We start from the raw sequence: 16,728 nt of genomic DNA, 5'->3' as shown, positions 1-16,728 counted from the left end.
AATTGTGTGAGCTGATTCCTAAAACTCTCTTTCTGTCTCTCTCATTTCATTTATCATCTACTACCTATCCATTCACTACGGGTGCTGCTTCTCTAGAGAGCCCTAACAAATACAGTGACATTTCTTTAGAGGTGGGCACTGAAGAAATGGGATGGAATAATAGTCCTAAAATTTTACTCATGTTTTATGTTCCTATTACTTCTCCCCTTTGCCTGTCCCTCAAGCTAAGGTACTCATTGCTTCACAGCAGATGTAACAGAAACGAGTGTTTCATGCTTTGGTTTCCAAAAGCCCTATGGCCCTTAGGGGACTGCACTGACTCCATCCAGAGCTAAAATATATGGGAGACATGGGGTTTCAGAAGAGCAGTGTTTGCTCTGGACTAGACAAGTTACCCCAGACCTTGAAAGGGGAACTGAAGGGGACATAAGAGGCCAGAGATGCTGTTAGTCCTGAAGTTCCGGTGGAGGTGAGGTGGGTAGGATAAGAGGAAGGAAGACCCTTTCTAAGGAATGACTGTGCAGCAAGTCTGGACAAACAGTTCTTACATAGCCAGGCAGAGTCCTGGTTCTCAAATGAGACATGAAATCCACAAGGAAAGCCTAGACCACTTGTGAAGAGGTAAGGTGACCAGGAACCCATACCAGTGATGACTAACATGTTTCCGTGGCCTGTAATTAAGAGAACAAAGGATGCCTCCGTGGACACCCTTGTGGTTGGATGATGTAGGACCAATGGCCTTCACCAACCCAGTGACCTGATACAACTTCAACTTCCAGGAAGTTAGACACTGCCAGAGAAACTCAGACTTGGCTTACATAAATTTCTACTCCTCTGGAGAATGGGAACTCAATGGTTTAGAGAAAAAGATATGTCCAGTCACCTGGATTATGACAAGCAGCATATAAGAGTGGGATGGCTTTGGGGAACTGAAAGGTGGCCTTGAATGTGCAGTGCAGTGAGCGAGCAGAAGGGAGTCCAAGCTGGGGGGATGGGCAGGGGCCAGATCACACATGCCTGCAGAGAGAATGTGTTGTGAGTGACAGGGGAAGCTGTGGAAGGATTTCAAGAATGCCACATCTTTTAAAGGTGACATTGGCTATTGCATGGAGAATGGAAGGGGTGTGGCCTGCGTGTAGGTTAGGGGAGCAGCCTGAGAGGCTATAGCAGTCATCCAGACAAAAGACAGTGACAAAAGATGGAAGCTTAAACCAGGTTGGTGGTAGTAAAGAGGATGGATTATTGATATGTTTTCGTGGTAGAAATAACAGGTCTTGTCATTGGGGTGTACTTGTGGAGTGAGGGAAAGTAAAGGTTCAATAAGGACTGTCAGGTTTCTGTTTAAGCAACAAGTAGAAAATGAAGACATTAACTAAAGGAGGAAAAGTCTGAAAGAAAATGAGTACATGTGGGGAAATACAAATTTCTGTTGTGATTGTAGTAAATTTGAGATGCTTGAGTGACAATCCTGTGGAAATGTCCACAAGGTATAAACAGAGCACAGAGAAGTCTGGGTTGTAGGTACGAATGTGGATGTCATCAGAATTAGCCTTTGCTGTTTATTGTATTGTTTTGTTTCACACCTACCCAACTTCCGTTCATCTTTCAGGTGTCAGCTTAAATGTTGCTTTCTCGTGAGGTCTCCCCTCCCCCCACCCAATAAACATCAGTATAAATGAGGGGTTTCACTAGGGTCTTTCTCTATTTAGCTTTTTTTTTAATTTTTATTTTTATTGGAGGCTAATTATTTTACAATATTATATTAGTTTCTTTTGCCATTCATTGACATGAATCCGCTCCAGGTGTACATGAGTTCCCCCTCCCGAACCCCGCTCCCACCTCCCTCCTCCCCTTATCCTCCCTCTGGGTCATCCCTGCACACCAGCCCCGAACATCCTGTAACATGCATCGACCCTGAACTGGCGATTCGTTTCACATATGATAATATACATGCTTCAATGCCATTCTCCCAAACCATCCCACCCTCACCCTCTCCCACAGAGTCCGAAAGACTGTTCTATACATCTGTGTCTCTTTTGCTGTCTCGTATACAGGGTTATCATTTGCATCTTTATAAATTCCATGTATATGCGTTAGTATACTGTATTGGTGTTTTTCTTTCTGGCTTACTTCACTCTGTATAATAGGCTCCAGTTTCATCCACCTCATTAGAACTGGTTCAAATGCATTCTTTTTGATGGCTGAGTAATACTCCATTGTATATATGTACCAAAGCTTTCTTATCCATTCGTCTGCAGATGGACATCTAGGTTGCTTCCATGTCCTGGCTATTATAAACAGTGCTGCAACGAACATTGGAGTACACATGTCTCTTTCAATTCTGGTTTCCTCAGTGTGTATGCCCAGAAGTGCGATTGCTGGATCATATGGCAGTTCTATTTCCAGTTTTTTGAGGAATCTCCACACTGTTCTCCATAGTGGCTGTACTAGTTTGCATTCCCACCAACAGTGTAAGAGGGTTCCCTTCTCTCCACACCCTCTCCAGCATTTATTGCATCTAGACTTTTGGATCGGAGAAGACAATGGCAAGCCACTCCAGTACTCTTGCCTAGAAAATCCCATGGATGGAGGAACCTGGTAGGCTGCAGTCAGTGGGGTCGCTAAGGGTCGGACATGACTGAGTGACTTCACTTTACTTTTCACTTTCACACATTGGAGAAGGAAATGGCAACCCACTCCAGTGTTCTTGCCTGGAGAATCCCAGGGATGGGGGACCCTGGTGGGTTTCTGTCTATGGGGTCACACAGAGTCGGACACGACTAAAGTGACGCAGCAGCAGCAGCAGCAGCAGACTTTTGGATAGCAGCCATTCTGACTGGTGTGAAATGGTATCTCATTGTGGTTTTGATTTGCATTTCTCTGATTATGAGGGATGTTGAGCATTTTTTCATGTGTTTGTTAGCCATCTGTATGTCTTCTTTGGAGAAATGTCTGTTTAGTTCTTTGGCCCATTTTTTGATTGGGTCATTTATTTTTCTGGAATTGAGCTGCAGGAGCTGCTTGTATATTTTGGAGATTAATCCTTTATCAGTTGCTTCATTTGCTATTATTTTCTCCCATTCTGAAGGCTGTCTTTTCACCTTGCTTATAGTTTCCTTTGCTGTGCAGAAGCTTTTGATTTTAATTAGGTCCCATTTGTTTATTTTTGCTTTGATTTCCAATATTCTGGGAGGTGGGTCTTGGAGGATCCTGCTGTGATTTATGTCAGAGTGTTTTGCCTACGTTCTCCTCTAGGAGTTTTATAGTTTCTGGTCTTACATTTAGCTCTCTAATCCATTTTGAGTTTATTTTGGTGTATGGTGTTAGGAAGTACTTATCATGGTTAGAAATTAAGGTTCATGTTCGCTCGCTCCTTAGGGATGAATCTCAGCCTGCATTGAGATGTTCTAGGAAAAAAATGACTATTTTTTCTATAATGAAATCTTCTAGACCCTAAATTTTAGAAAAAAAAAGAAAGCAGGAAGAAAAGAAAGGAGGGCCCAGAGCTGAGTGAAGATAGATTGACACATTCACGGGTGGAATAGAAGAGGAAGCTGACAAAAGCAGCTGCCAAGAAGGAACTACAAAGAATACAAGGTCTGGGATGTGAGGGGAGACAGGGACTGAGGCAGTGTCACTGTATCCGATTCTGCTGAGAAGTCAAGCCCAGTGGAGAGACTGAAGTGCCTGTTGGATTTGCACCATGGTGAGCATGGGGGGCTTTGTAAGAGCTGCTTGGATGGAGCTGTGTGAATAGAAGGCAAGTTGCAGTGGGTGAAGGAATGAATGGAAAGCAGGAATGATAAATAATACATGAAGACTATTGTTCCAAGAAGTTTTACTGTTGGGGGAGAGGAAACTAGAGCAGTGGCTAGAAGGATATGTGGGGTTAAAGGACGGTAGCTTTGGGCAATAATGAAGTGCATTCCTGTGCAGATGAGGACAATGGGTTGAAGGGGAGTGGGGAGAAATAACAGCAGAAGGAATTAGAGATGAAGGAAGAAAGAAGAGGAAGGGACAGAGCAGGTAGGAAAGTGGTGACACACAGAGGATGGAGCCAAGAAGCCCTTGAAGGCCACGGCCAGAGCTGCCCCAGCTGTGCCCATCGCCTGAAGCAGTGCCAGCTGCTGCTAGGAGGGGGACACCATCGCTGGCTAAGAGGTTAGTCAGTCTGTCGGCAGCCAGACCCTGGCCCCTGGCCAGCCACATGTTGGGAGCAGAGTAATGAGTTTTCTGGCAGGCATCATTGAAGAGGAAGGGCGGTGTGGGTGAGCTCTGAGCAGTGGGAGGGCACTCAGACAGGCTTCAGGGGGAGCCTGCAGCTGAGATGCCACCCCCGCGCCCCCTTTGTTCCTCTCGCCCACACAGCCTGCAGCCAAAGGAGTGGGGGTGCAATTTCACTCCTTTCTCCTACCACCTCTCAGTTCTGCCGCTCCAGGGGGTCAGACCCTGCAGCCCCAGGAGCAGATGGGCACCGCTCTGGCTGCCCCATGCAGACCTCACCTTCTTGGTGGGGAGTCTGAAGCTCACAGATGGGAGAGGGTCCTGGCCGCTCAGTGGGAGGCCCAGGCTGACTGAGCCCCAGAAGCACACAGAGGAGCAGGCCTGGGCTTTGGCACTGCAAGAGCCTGGGGAGGGTGTCTGCCTGATGGGCAATACACAAAACCATTCCGTGTCCCCACGTGCCTTAGACCAGTGCTTTTCAGATTTTAATGTGCAAGAGAATGGCCAGGGGGTTGTGTTAAAAGGCAAATTCTGAGGCCACAGAACTGGGGTGGGGCCTGAAAGTAGGCATTCCTTTTTTTTTTCGTTCAAATATGTCCTTATTTATTTGGTTGCCTCGGGTCTTAGTGCGGCACGGTCTTCCTTTGGTCACGTGGAATCGTCCTTTGGGGCCCACAGATTCTCAAGCTATGGCCCACCAGCTCTGGACCATCCAGGCTTAGTTGCTCCACGGCATGTGGAATCTTAGTTCCCCGACCAGGGATTGAATTCATGTCCCTGCATTGCAGGGCAGATTCTTAACCGCTGGACCACCAGGGAAGTCCTGAGAGTAGGCATCTCTAACAAGTTCCAGGGTGATGCTGACACTGATGCTGCTCTGTCAGGGCCTTGAATTCATAGCAAGGCTTGAGAGCCCTGATGGGCCTCTTCCCCAGAAACATGCATCAGCTCATATGCACAGACCTTTCACACCCACTGAGAGTCACACAGACACTGGAGGCTATTCTTTGGGCTTCAACCCCCAGGACCATACAGGATTACTGTCAAGTTATTGCCCTTCCCCTAACTCCACCCTAGATGGTCTCAGAACCGAGAGGACCAGGTCACCTGGGAGACCTATTAAAAACACAGACACTCAGCCCCTTTCCTCATTCTCAGAAAACCAGATTCAATAGGTCTGGGGCAACGTGCAGGAATACATGATTTTGATCAACTTCCCCAGGGGATTCTGATCCAACTATTTTCATTTAACACACCTGAGAAACTCTAATTACAAACACTTAGGTTTATGTTTTCCCAGGAATACGTGTACTGAAGTCTAAAGAGCTGAAGACTTGAAGGAATAAATATTCGACTGAGGAAGTTTAGATGTTGAGGCTGGTGTTCCTGCTCACAGGACCCTCCCGAACATTCTCTCAAGTCAGCCTAGAGCAATCACTGTGACCGCATGCTCGGCTGATCCTACCTTCTAGCAGGCCAGTAGCTGACCCCCAGGAAGGTGAGTGCTATTTTTCAAGCACTGGTGACAGATTTGAAGTGGCTGATCAGGTTCTTGCAGGAACTGGAGACACCTCCTTACTTGCTGCTCTTTTAGCCCCTTTGTGGGAGGGTTCTGGGGTCTTTCAGACACTTTTAAGTTGTAGGACAAATTTTTCTCCTGGTAATGGAGCAGGCAGGAATCTTATTCTGTTATCCAGGGATCTGAGAAATGTCACATTAATTTGCTTTATTTACATCTGATTTTAAGTCTCTGGTCCACTGGGCTAGCAGAAAATTTGAGTTCAGTCATTACTAGAGAGCTTAAAACCTCTAGGGTGGTGCGAAGATCCCGAAAGACCCTCAGATATTTAGCTCATGCTAGTCCCCCTTCCGGAGAAGGCAATGGCAAGCCACTCCAGTACTCTTGCCTAGAAAATCCCATGGATGGAGGAGCCCGGTAGGCTAAGGAGTCCGTGGGGTCGCTAAGGGTCGGACACGACTGAGCGACTTCACTTTCACTTTTCACTTTCACACATTGGAGAAGGAAATGGCAACCCACTCCAGTGTTCTTGCCTGGAGAATCCCAGGGACGGGGGAGCCTGGTGGGCTTCCGTCTATGGGGTCACACAGAGTCGGACACGACTGAAGTGACTTAGCAGCAGCAGTCCCCTTTCAAGGCCCCTGTTACCCAGTGACTTTAGTCTGAACTGTTGCTCTGTACTTGTATATTTGTGGAGGCTGGGAACGCCATGCTTAGGCTCTACTTCCTAGGTGCCCTGTTCAGCACTTCCTTCTGGAAGTACTGCTACTTTCCGGGAGAGTGGGCCAGGGGTCAACATAATCTTTAGGGCCTATGGGCCCATCACCTTCTCAGCCTTGGGGAATCTCCCTCCTCTGTCACCCTGCTTCTGCCTTCTTTTCCTTCCCACTTTTCATAAACTCAGAAGAAACTCAGGCTTTTGAAAAACAAAAGCTAGAAAGAGAAGTTGTCTGTGATATAAATCATTTTTGAAGGAGTGTAAAATTTGTATTTAAAAAAATAGCAAGAACAAACCTCAAAATAATATCTCAATGATCCCATCACAGAAGCATGTGACTCTCATTGATATGACCTCATTCTTTTTTTTTAACACTTTTTTTTTTTTTTCTTCACTGCATGGCATGTGGGATCCAGGGATCAAGGCTCAGACTCTTAACCACTGGATGGCTAGGGAAGTCCCATTCTTACGCTAGCAAAGTATCTTTGTCTTTACTCTGTCTCACCAAAGGAGCCTCCACTTCCTACAAAGGGAGGAGGATGGGTAGGATATAAACCTCTTTCTATACCAAATTAAACTCTCTGGTGGAGATTCAGCCCTCTGTTGTGTCCCTGAAGCACATTTACAGATCCTTCTGAGCATTGCTTGAAAAATCCACAAAAACAGAGAACAGAGGGAAAGCTCACCCTGCATCTCATTAGTGTGAGATGTTAGCCCACCTGTCCCATTATCAAAACCTGCACTCTAACTACAGCTTGCTGCTTGCCAGAGGCCTGGCTAAGTCAAAAGAGTTGGCTATATTGTGACAAATCACGCCTGTGGCTGCACATTGTTACACAGAGGAGAACAGCCCAGAACTACACCTGTGGGGAGCATTCTCCCTGAAGTTGACTGCAATGGTCTCTCTCACTTCCTCAGGTCTCACTTTGTGCATTGGGTCACAAAGAAGACCCACTTCTATGAGCAGACAAGTGTTTGCTTCCTTAGTTTGTAGAGCTGGGCCTTCGAGTCTCCATGGCTGTGCTGTTTCCCTTTCCGGCTCGCGCTGCCCCTTCTTCCCTTTGTTTCATATGAAACTCATCAGCAAGTCAGTCTTGGGGCAGGAGTCACTGTAGCCTCTGGCAGGGATCCTGAACGGGAGATCAGAGAGACCGTGAGAAAAATGTTAAGCTCTGCTCTGACCGGATGTGCCCCAAGATGGGAGGAAGGTGGTTCTCCCAAAAGAGAAATTGTTATTCATCTCAGTCTTTTGGATTTAGAAGCTAAAGTTACACATAGGGTTTATGGAAGTGAGTTAACCCCTAAGCCTCTAAAATACTCAGATGGCCAGGTTCCCTAGTGGCTTTTCAGCCTGAAATATTGCCTTGTCCTTCCAGATGTACGGTTCATGAAACGTTCGCATGTGCCAGCATCACCCGAATGGCTCGTTAAACCGGAATCCCACATCCTGCCTCTCAGAGATTCTCATTCAGTGGCCCATGAATGTGCATGTTTAACGAATTCCCAAATGTTGCCACTGCTGCTCCAGGGAACACACTTTGAGAACCACTTTTTTTAGAGTAATGCTTCTTAAACTTTATATAAGAATCCCCCGTAGAGTCTCCTTCAAAGGCAGATTCTGGGTCAGTAGGTCTGGGATGAGATTCTGCATTTCTAGCAAGTTCTCAGATAATGTCTATGTTGCTGGTTTTCAGACCACAGTTTGAGTCACAAATCTCTAAAGCAGTGGTTCTCAACCCTGGCTACTTATTGGAAACATCTGGTGGGGTCTTGAAAAATCCCCATGCACAGGCCACACTCATCCAGTGAAATCAGAATTTCTGGGAGGGAGGTCCAGACATCAACAGTTTTAAAAACTCCCCAGATGAATGTAATTGTGCAGCCAAGATTAAAGACTATTGTTTTAGAACAGTGGTTCCCAATCCTACTGCATATTTTAGATGTATGAGATGCTTTTGCAAAATACCTATTCTTTTTTTTTCCTCTTATGCTTTATTTTTTTAATTTTCTTTTTAAAATAAACTTTTTATTTTAAGGTAGTTTTCGATTTACAGAAAAGTTGCAAAGATAGTCCAGAAAGTTCCCATGTACACAGCACTCAGTTTCCTCTGTTGTTAAGATCTTATATGACTGTGGTACATTTGTCACAACAGATGTCACAACTAACTGCTGTTGTTCATTTGCTCTGTTTCAACTCTGTGTGACCCCATAGACGGAAGCCCACCAGGCTCCCCCGTCCCTGGGATTTGCTCAGTCGTGTCCAACTCTTTTGCGACCCCAGGGACTGTAGCCCACCAGGCTCCTCTGTCCGTAGGGATTCCCAGGCAAGAATACTGAAGTGGGTTGCCATTTCTTCTCCAGGGGATCTTCCCAACCAGGAATGGAACCCACATCCCCTGCATTGGCAAGTGGATTCTTCACCACCGAACTACCTGGGAAGCCTGCCATAACTAATACTGATATGTTATTACTAACTGAAGTCCATGCATTTTTTAGATTTATTTAGTTTTAATATAATATCATTTTTCTATTCTAGAATCCCATCTGGGAAACCACATTATATTTGTGCTGTTTTGGGTTTTTGAAAAATACCTGGTATTTTGGTATTTGAAAAATACCTATTCTTGAGTCACATGCCTAATAACTTTCTAGCTGATCTGCCTAATAAACAAACATGATTGCATGTTTTCCAAATAAACATACACACACTCACACGCCTTTAAAATCTTCAATAGCTTCTCTTTCCTTTTAGATAAAAACAAAAGTCAGAATTTCTGGGCATGGGACCTGGGTCTTTATCTTAGAAAATACCCCCAGAGATTCAAGTGTGCAGCCAGGATTGAGAACTGCTCCAGATAGTCTCTAATTGCACTCTACCTACTCTATAACATTTGCCCATTAAATGCAGTCTGCCCACCCAGGCATGAAGAAACCTACCCTGGGAAGCAGCCTCTGGTGGCTGACCCCTCCCACTTGCCTGCTTAACCTACACTTCCCCACTTTGATCGTTGTCAGTTTGATCCTCTTCATTTGCTCTTTGCCTCCCCAGAGCTGCCCTGGCACTCCTTCATGTTTTACTAAACCTAAGTCCCTCATCTCTGGGTTCTGACCCTGCTCCACAGTCTCCCACACTCTGACTTGGATTTTGGCTCTGTATACTCACTCCCCTCTTGGGCTTCCCTGGAAGTTCAGAAGGTAAAGAATCTGCCTTCAGTGCAGGAGACCCAGGTACAGTCTCTCAGTTGGGAAAATCCCCTGGAGAAGGAAATGGCAAACCTCTCCAGTGTTCTTGCCTGGAGAATTCCATGGACAGAGGAACCTGGCAGGCTGAAGTCCACGGGCTCACAGAGTTGGACACTACTGAATGACAAACAGTTCTTTCACTCCCCTCTTGGCATCAGCTTCCCCACCATCCAATACTGGCGGCCTGCTTAGCCTCCCAGCCACCAGGTCAAGTATGTAGACTCTCTGCAAATATTTACTATGGATCTCTGAGGTACCTGGCACTGTGCTAGACAGGAACTGCCTTGTGAACCAAAACAGACCTGTCACTGCCCTTGGAGAACTTCACTTTCTGGTGTGGGAAACAGTGATGAAACAAATGTAAAATGTGTACAGTATTATGTGCTGGGGAGGAGAGGGCACAGTACTGTGGATGTCTATCAGAGGGGAGCCTTGCCCAAGGAGCAATATTTAAGCTAAAATCTAAGACAGCAGTGGGTGATACCTAGACGAGAGGGAGATGGAGGAGGAAAGGGTGTCATGTGCAAAGTCTGGGCTGTGGGACGGAACATGTCATTTCAGGGGACGGAAGGCCTGGGTGGCTGCTGCAGAGGGAGAGAGAGGTGTAAAGCGGCTTTCGACCTTCTATATCCTGTATGGCACCCACTCTCTGGCCAAGGTTCAGCACACAGCAGCCACTCACCCTGATGCAGCAGTCATTTGGTAACTGGCTCTCGTGGGCCACACTTTGTGCAGCGGGGCAGGTTGTCAGCCCTGACTATGTGAACAGCAAAGCTGAATGTTTCTCTTCCCTCTTCCTAGCCCCTATCCCTGGGGCTTTCACCCTTTTTCTAGGGAAATAGGACAAATCTGACTACAGACTGTAACAGAAAGAGATGGGTACCACGGTTTATTTTAGTTGGCCAGGCACCGGATGTTCAAAGTAGTCCCTTATTTTAAATTCAAGTTGTGCATCTTCCAGTTCATATGTTGTCCACAGGGGCTGGAAGTCTGGGAGGAACTCCTCTGTCCCATTCAGTTCTTCCCCACATCCTCAGCAATTGAAGTGTTCCCACACATCTTAGCTTCTGGAGGCCAGCCCCATCTCCTCCAGCCCCTGGAGAACAACAACAGACTTCCCTCTGAATCCTCGTTTGCAGTAGAGTGTTCTAGGAAGAGGTGACTAATCACAGTGAAGAAGGGACTGTCCCAAAGGACTCCATGATTCAGCAGGGAACTCCAGAGCTTCTTATCTATGGGTGTACTCCCCAAGAATGTACTCAGGTCTTTAAATGCCAAAAATCAGGAGGAACTAGCCCTGGCACTAGACCCAGTGAGAATACCTGAAGCCAAAGGGAGGAAGATGCTAACATAAATAACTATAATTAAAGGTAGAAAAAAGATGGTGTGTTAAAAAGGCTGCAACTTCCTCAACTTGATAAATACTGTCTATTAATACAAAAATTCTACAGTTAACCTCATGCTTAAATGATGAGAAATAGATGATTTCCACTGAGATCAGGTACAAGGCGAGGATGTCCTCTCATACCACAACGTTTATCATCATACTGGAAGTCCTTGCAAATACAATAATGCAACAAAAGGAAATAAAAGGTATAATGATTAGGAAAGAAGATATAAAACTATCTGTTCACATATAACATGAGCATTTATGTAGGAAATCTAAAAAATTCCTGGAACTAATAAGTAATTATAGAAAGCTGGCAGGATACAAAGTTGATATGCACAAGTCAATTGTTTTCCTATATATTAGCAATGATCAAGTAGAATTTGAAATTAAAAACCATTTACATTTATATTCAGTTCAGTTCAGTTCAGTTTAGTTGCTCAGTTGTGTCCGACTCTTTGCGACCCCATGAAACACAGCACGCCAGGCCTCCCTGTCCATCACCAACTCCTGGAGTTCACTCAAACTCATGTCCATCAAGTTGGTGATGCCATCCAGCCATTTCACTCTCTGTCGTCCCCTTCTCCTCCCGCCACCAATCTTTCCCAGCATCAGAGTCTTTTCCAGTGAGTCAACTCTTCACATGAGGTGGCCAAAGTATTGGAGTTTCAGCTTTAGCATCAGTCCCTCCAATGAACACCCAGGATTGATCTCCTTTAGAATGAACTGATTGGATCTCCTTGCAGTCCAAGGGACTCTCAAGAGTCTTCTCCAGCACCACAGTTCAAAAGCATCAATTCTTCGGCGATCAGCTTTCTTCACATTTATATTAGCACCCTCAAAAGATATGCTTAAGTATGTGTGTGCATGTACATGCATAGTTACTCAGTCGTGTCTGATTTTGCAACCCTGCCAGGCTCCTCTGGATACTGGAGTGGATTGCCATTCCTTTCTCCAGGAGATCTTCCAGATTTGGGGATCAAACCTGGGTCTCCTCCATTGCAAGCAGATTCTCTACCATCTGAGTCATCAAGGAAGCCCATACTTAAGTATAAACTTCACAAAAAACATACAAAATCTATACAGAAAAACTCTGATGAACAATATCAAAGAAGAACTAAATAAATATTCTATGTTCATGAATAGTATAGCTAAGTTGGTAAAGAATCTGCCTGCAATGCAAGAGACCCCAGTTTGATTCCTGGGCCAGGAAGATCCTCTGGAGAAGGGATAGGCTACCCACTCCAGTATTCTTGGGCTTCCCTTGTGGCTCAGCTGGTAAAGAATCTGCCTGTAATGCGGGAGACCTGGGTTCGATCCCGGGGTTGGGAAGATCCCCTGGAGAAGGGAAAGGCTACCCACTCCAGTATTCTGGCTGGAGAATTCCATGGACTGCCATGAACAGTATAGTCCATGGGGGTCACAAAGAGTCTGACACGACTAAGCAACTTTCACTTTCATGTTCATGAATAGGAAGACTCAATATTGTCACTATGTCAGTGCTTCCCAATTTGATCTACAGATTCAATGTAATACTAACAAGAACCTGTAGAGAAAGGTAGCCTACAGAGAGAATGGAGAAGCAGCAGGTTTTGCCTACAGCGAATTTTGCCTGTCCTTACTGAAGGACTATTTAAATTACTTGGTTTCCAGAAATGTACATTTAGTAAAAGAATTTCAGAGAGTAACAAACAAGGTCTGGTGAGGTCTGTGTGCCTGGGACTCTGTGTACCTTTCTAATTGACAGCTGACCTGCAGAGAGATTTGATCATCTCCGTTTACAACGAAAGTTTACTTACCAAGGTGAGGAAATTTCCCTATAGTAATGACTCTCAATCCTCACAAACTGTTATTAATGATGTACTTTTTCATGATTCTTATGCTACACAATCATTCTTTCTTTCCTATAGTCACCCATCCATCCATTGATTCTATAACTATTCATTTAATTCAGAAAACAAAGATCATGGCATCTGGTCCCATCACTTCATGGGAAATAGATGGAAAAACAGTGGAAACAGTGTCAGACTTTGTTTTTTTGGGCTCCAAAATCACTGCAAATGCTGATTGCAGCCATGAAATTAAAAGACGCTTGCTCCTTGGAAGGAAAGTTATGACCAACCTTGATAGTATATTAAAAAGCAGAGACATTACTTTGCCAACCAAGGTCCGTCTAGTCAAGGCAATGGTTTTTCCCGTGGTCATGTATGGATGTGAGAGTTGGACTGTGAAGAAGGCTGATCGCCGAAGAATCGATGCTTTTGAACTGTGGTGTTGGAGAAGACTCTTGAGAGTCCCTTATACTGCAAGGAGATCCAACCAGTCCATTCTAAAGGAGATCAATCCTGGGTGTTCATTGGAGGGACTGATGCTAAAGCTGAAACTGCAATACTTTGGCCACCTCATGCGACGAGTTGACTCACTGGAAAAGACTCTGATGCTGGGAAAGGTTGGGGGCGGGAGGAGAAGGGGACGACGGAGAATGAGATGGCTGGATGGCATCACCGACTCTGTGGACATGAGTTTGAGTGTACTCCAGGAGTTGGTGATGGACAGGGAGGCCTGGCGTGCTGTGATTCATGGGGTCACGGAGAGTCGGACACAACTGAGCGACTGAACTGAACTGAACTGAAGTAACAAGCTTTGGAAATACCAAGACAAATAAGACATACTCTCTGTTTTCAAGGTCAGTGAGCACTGTTCATTCATAGACCTTTTATAGCTTGTAATGATGTATATTTGTAGGATTCTTTGTTTAATCTCTTTCTTCCCCATTATGTCAGTTTTATAAGGGCAGAATCATGTCATCTTGTTCACTGTTGTAACCTAGCACCTGTCAGAGTTCCGGGCACACAATGGGCACTTGACACATATTTGGTGAACAAAGGGCTTTCAGTCTATTCAAGACTTAGAATTGTCTTTCTTTGGTTTTTATTTAGCCCTTATTATATCCTACTACATAAAAGGAAATTTTATAGGAGAATCAGGCAATGATACATTTTGAAAGCTAGGTGACTAATGTCTCACAGTGTTTGAAAATTACAAACTCTGTGACAGGTGCCTGAGCTAACAACTTGGTAACAAAAATCCTGCCTCATAATGTGGATCCTTGGCATCTAGGGACTCTTCCTTTCTTGGTAGCTCTCAGATTAAAACTGGTCAGGAGAGTGGGTTCATAGAATGCAGCTGATTCTTTGACTTGAGGAAATGCATTGTGGAAAGCAGAAGTGGATGTGGGAAATGCCCATCCCTAGACTGATAAGAGGGGGTGGGCAGAGAGGACAGGGATGCCTCACAGAGTTGGGCAGGTTGCGCACTCCATAAGACACCCAGCCAAGGGGTAAGTAGGGGCTGAAACCAAGCCAAGCTCTTCTTCCTGACAGTGAACACTGGTGAGAGGCTGTGTCAAAGGAGTCCCAAGGGGGTGGTAGCCCATGGAGGAATCCTCACTTTCTTAGGAAGAATGAGAGTAATGAAGGAGGTCATGGAAGGAACCTGCATTTATATTCAATCAGAACAGAGAGTGGAGCCTTGCCTACTCTGATGGCCTCACTCTGAACCACTGATCCCCCGCACCCCCTTATCCCCACTCCAGCACACCCAGTCCTCACGGTGATAAGGGCTGTCTCCTAGAAAGAGCAGGAAGATTTATGACAGGATATCTTAAAACCAAGATGTTAGCAAGAGGAGACGAGCCACCTGCTTCCCTGAAGGTAGATGCAGGGAGCTGAGAGGGCCGACAGAGGGGCTGCTAAGCTGCTGACCCAGGTCTGGCTGGCAGCATAAGGCATCCTTTCCCCAAATGTGGATAGACTCTATGACACTGCAGAGAACTCGTGTACATAGCTGAAAAGAAAAGCAGTTTGGTACCAAATAGCTTTAAAAAAAAAAAGATTACCCACACCCACCCTTATTTTGCTCTTTATGGTACATGGAAACTCCAGGGCTATTTCTAGCTTGAGATGAAGGGGATGCTGGTGAGCAGTGAGGTTTCTGCAGCTGATTACTCATAGGCCCGAGCTGTTGCCACCCTGCAGAGGTGCTAGGGGCAGGCAGCTTGACTGCACATGGTTGGCACATGGCGGGTGGGCGGGAGGACGTCTGGCTGGTTTGGGGGGGAGGAGGGGGATGGAAGTGGCTCTGAAATTGCATTGTGGGAGCAGTAAGCTAAAGACAGTGCAGTTCTGTGTGCCTCCAACACCACCTTCCTTCCAGAAAGGAAGAATGAAAACTGGGGATAATGCTGCTTCTGTGATTGTTTCTCTTGCTTCCAGTCTGGAATGTCACTGCAGGGAGCCAAGATGCAATTCTTTTTCCTGATGGAGAATGAATAATCGTAAAGAAAGTGGTCAGATCTCTCTCTTGGCTACGAGACATGTGGGATCTTAGTTCCCTAATCAGGGACTGAACCCATGCCTGCTGCATTGGAAGCACAGAGTCTTGACCATTGGACTGCCAGGGAAGTCCCTAAAGTGGTCAGATCTTAAGGAAGGTTATCAAAACATCATGGAGAGGTCAGGAAAGGAAAGGATTGACTTCAACTGTAAGATTTCAGAGACTTTGAAATCAGATGAATTTGAATTCAGTTCCTGTCTCTTTCATTATCAGCAGTGTAACTTTCAGGACGTGTTTAACCTCTCTGTAACTCATTTCCCTCATCTGTTAAGTGGGGAGAATCCAGGACTGGACTGTTTTATTTTGGTGGGTGGGGGTGGGTGGCCACCAGTGCATGGTCATGGATCTAAACACTCATTTTCTGAGCAGGTCAGTCATTCCAAAACCCAGGATTCTGACTCTTGTTCATCCTCTCCTAAGAGAGTACTCATTGATTTTCTTCATTTTTATATTTTATCTTAATGGAAAGCTGGCAGTTTTTGCACAAAGACCAAGTAGAAATGTGACTTATATTACATATGGTATGTTACCTACAGAACAAAATCCACACACTTTGTTTTCAAGTTTAAATATTTTTGCCCTATAGGATGTGGGGTGTCAGATATTGCTCGATTGACAGTAATATGTAAATTGAAATGATTTTTGTAAGAGTTAGGCATGTGAGTATTTCTCTCCGTGCCTGGCATCTAAGTGCAAAGGAAAAAAGTGGCTTTGGTGGGAGGTATGTGTTTTCAAACACCACACGTAGGCACAGAATTATTTGATTACTTTCTAAATCAAATTGCACCTTATCCTGAGCCTCTACTTTGTACATCCTATTCATTATCGGGGCTGGAATATTCTCCTGAAGTCAAGAGAAGTCTGAGGAAACTCACATGGAGCAGAAGTGTCCAGAAGGCTCTCTGGCCTTCAACCTACATTGGTCACTTGCTGCTGTGCTCATGGTCTGAGTGCTCAGAGGGGGCCTTGCTGCGGTCTCCACCCTGCGCTTAGGTTCACAGTGTTTGCAGGAACTGAAAGTCCCAGCCCCTAGCACCCGGGTCCCCCCACCTCCCCAGCCCTCCAGTTTACCTCCTAGCTATTCTCCACCGAGACATCTCTCTGGGTGACTGCAAAAAAGCAGGGGCTCTATTACCTGAATGCCCCTAAGACTCCTGGAGCACAAACCACACTTCTCTTCTTGGGCTCAGAGAATAACTTCTTTCCCGGAAGGGAGCAGGTGCCAGACAGGGCTGCTTCATC

General features: G+C 45.6%; 1 protein-coding gene across 1 annotated transcript in view; it reads right to left on the bottom strand.

Moving 5' to 3' along the window:
• Positions 1 to 3,080: 3,080 nt before the first annotated feature.
• Positions 3,081 to 16,728, bottom strand: part of LOC129536035 (uncharacterized) — a 156,429-nt gene continuing 142,781 nt past the window's right edge. The window contains exon 4 of the transcript XR_016038572.1: positions 3,081 to 7,591. The gene's annotated coding sequence lies outside the window, so the exon portion shown is untranslated. The remainder of the gene's footprint in view (positions 7,592 to 16,728) is intronic.

This window comes from Moschus berezovskii, chromosome 11 (genome assembly GCF_049115385.1).
Source record: "Moschus berezovskii isolate FMDL1 chromosome 11, NW_MosBer_1.0, whole genome shotgun sequence".
NCBI lineage: Eukaryota > Metazoa > Chordata > Mammalia > Artiodactyla > Moschidae > Moschus > Moschus berezovskii.
Note: the sequence above shows the minus strand (reverse complement) of the source record. Positions and strands in the feature narration are given on the sequence as shown.